At 36.2% G+C, this 3,208-nt stretch overlaps 1 pseudogene; it reads right to left on the bottom strand.

Moving 5' to 3' along the window:
* Positions 1-210: 210 nt before the first annotated feature.
* Positions 211-2,608, bottom strand: LOC149236880 (plasma membrane ATPase 2-like; annotated as a pseudogene).
* Between the last annotated feature and the right edge of the window lie 600 nt (positions 2,609-3,208).

The raw sequence follows: 3,208 nt of genomic DNA on the forward strand, positions 1-3,208 counted from the left end.
TCAATGTTGACTGAAAAATTAATTGCCTATACTGAAAAATATCTTTAAATCTTAAAAGCAATAATTCATATAAGTCACTCAAGGCAAGCAGGTACTGTCAGCCGTAAATCATTTCACAATGGATGCAAATATTACATAGTAACAAAATAGCTATGGGGCCAGTTTGTTGACTGGACTATGTCAAAAGCACTTCTTGTTGCATGAGTTGCATCAGCAACAACAATTCCTATCTCTGCCTTTTTTAGCCTACAATCGTTTAACAATCTCGTAGTTATGCTCTGCAATGACCAGTAAAAATCAGGAAGGATATGGAATTAAACACTAATTAAGGAAATGAAAAAATAAAAGTATCTGAAAAAACACAGAAGTAAAAGATAATTTTTGCTCGCCAGGGAAAATACCAGCAAAATCATCAGCCTTCTCTATCAGTTCATTAACTGGCGAAGTTGCAATTGATTCATCTTTGTCCTGACCTAGTAAAGAGGATGATGGATACATGTTTGTACCCATGTCCAGTCGGCAAGCTGTCTCCTTGGCAATAGCCAATTGATCTCCTGATGAACATTTGTAAGTAAATATTTAAATGTTGGCTCGTTGCATTACAAAAACAGTAGTGAAACTGATGACAACATAACCTCACCATACCTGTGATCATTTTGACATTTATACTAAGATTAAGAGCCCTTGTGATTGTTTCAGCATTGTCATGGCGTGGGGGATCAAAAAGAGGCATCAATCCAATAAAATGCCAGGGCCCTCCTGGACTCTCCTTCCTGCCCTTTGGAACTTGCTGCAAAGATTTTGAGATAGCTATAAAAATATACATAATCAACAAGAAGAACTTACTCGGAAGATTGAGCCCATGGATAAAGCAAAAGAAGCCATATTATTAACCTGATATGCAACTGCAAGAGAGCGAAGTCCTCGTTCAGCAAAGTTGTCAATAACTGTATGAACTCGCCGGTCAATTTGTGGCTTATTATGTGCGAGGTTAAGAATCTAGCAGAAGGTATTTGGTCATTTCAGTTTTAATAGAATGTGTACAAATAAGTTTTGAAGCACTTTCTAAACAATACAGCCCATTACCAATGCAAGTTAAAAGTGGCATAAGACTAGGGTTTCCAATTTGAAATCCTTACCTATAACTGTATGTTTTGAAGGCAAGGTCACCATATCGCTTTCAAAACATAGAAGTTGACATGCCTGTGACTTAAATTAAAAATAATTGTGTAAAAATATGTATTCAAAAAATTTGTTTATATATATGTGGATAAATTAATCCATTAACAAGTATAGGTGTTGTGATTACCATGGAAACTGCATCAGAGATTATAGGCTGGTTCTCCAGTAGAACGGTCAACTACAGGCAGATGAAGTCGGCGTTGATCCTTCTCTGATGCAATAGATTGTAGATGCTTTGCCTTCAGCGAAGACTTAAAAGCAAATGCCTGTTAATGCAAAATCAAAGTCAGAGTAAGCTGGAGCTCTCCAAGATGGTAAGTCCCAACTACCATGTTGGAACATAGCACTGGGGCTTTTGTAATCTGTGCAAGTGAACCGATTTGGAAAATTTTCAAATCAGTGATCATGACCACTGCTTGATAGTTCATCCAGAAACCATCAGTCCTAACTAATATTATGGTAGAACCAAATTTGCAAAAAACTGTCACACCCATTGAATCTTTGAATAGTTACAGGGATTTGGAGTCTTGGATTACATAATCATACGTTCTGTCAATATATTTAGTTTGCCACCATGTTGTCAATAAATCAGGGTCACTGTGCTTAACTAGTATGTTATAATCAAATTACTTAATTAAGTCAGCTTATGCCATTGTTAGATGATCTGATTAAGGCTTTGTCAGCTTCATTAGAGGCATACGCTGGTGTATACACAAAACAGAGCTTAATTCTGAGGAAATAGTAAAACATAGGAAACACCATCTTATTAACATTTGTGGAGAACATTCATATCAAACCACAACTGCAAATGTGGGCCTTCATCGAGACTGGACCACCCCCAATTCTTGTCATTTTCCAATGGGTAGATCAAGAAGAAAATATTTTATTGATCTTAGTGCAAATTTTCGCAACATTCTGTCATAGATTTTTCGTTCTTCTTTGAGAGACCTGATGATGTTTGTAAAGTACTTGCAGGCTGATACTATTATTTAATTTGCCAAAAAATTATTGATGAACTTGCCATTCGCATGAAAAAACCTGTAAGGATGACGAGAAAATCCAGTGCGTACATATTGAACAACTACATGGTGATTAACCTACTGATCAGTGTTTGAAAACTGCTAATTCGACAATTAGACCGAACAAACTTCCAGCCTTGATGGCATATGCTGCAATGCCTACACCTTCGTAAGCTGATGTGAAAACACTCAAACGCTTATACTAAAAACAGATATTCAACAAAACAACAAATTGAACTATAGTCCACTTTAAAAATATAGACAAGGTGGCAAAGTATAACGACTGAGCCAACCTTGGGATTATGCCTGTCACTGGATAGTCCACGCTTCTTCTTGTCTGTTTTCTCTTTTTTCCTCGACGAGGTTCCAGATTGACGGGCTCTATGGGCCTTGTGAGATTGCTCCATTGTTCTTGTATAATCTGCAGTGATAAAAATAGCATAAACTCAAATCAAATGTCCAAATTTCCTCACACAAAAATAAGTAAATAAATTGAAAAAAAACACGTATTTCTTCGTAAGTCTACTTTTGTTACTGTGACAAAAGGTTAAATGAACGAAAACCCCATTGTAATTTTGTTATTGCTGACAAAAGGTTAATGAACGAAACCCCAGTGCCCTTGGAACGTTTAAGAGGGCGTCATGAAAAAAAAGAAACCTAGCAACCATTAAGTAATAAATAAATGGATGCTGCATATTTCAAACCAAACCCTAAACCCTGCAAATCCCGGTGATGCAAGATTGATATGTACATAACATAAATAAGCAGAGAGATAGACGCCAAGAACAACTGCATCAATCAACACAAAAACATTTAAAGCAAGTCTCAGGCTTTACCTTTGAATTTTTTCGCGAAAATAAATTTAAAATCCTCATTAATAGCAAGCTTAATGACCGAAAATTAATAGGGGGAGAAATACCAGAAGTTGACTATGAAAATCACATTGTATACCTGAGTAGCGAAAATAGGAATTCTAAGATAAATGAGTTCATGAGTGTGAGATTGCA

Source organism: Pinus tabuliformis, chromosome 8 (assembly GCF_031772625.1).
Source record: "Pinus tabuliformis cultivar Carrire ecotype Pingquan chromosome 8, CPIR1, whole genome shotgun sequence".
Lineage (NCBI taxonomy): Eukaryota > Viridiplantae > Streptophyta > Pinopsida > Pinales > Pinaceae > Pinus > Pinus tabuliformis.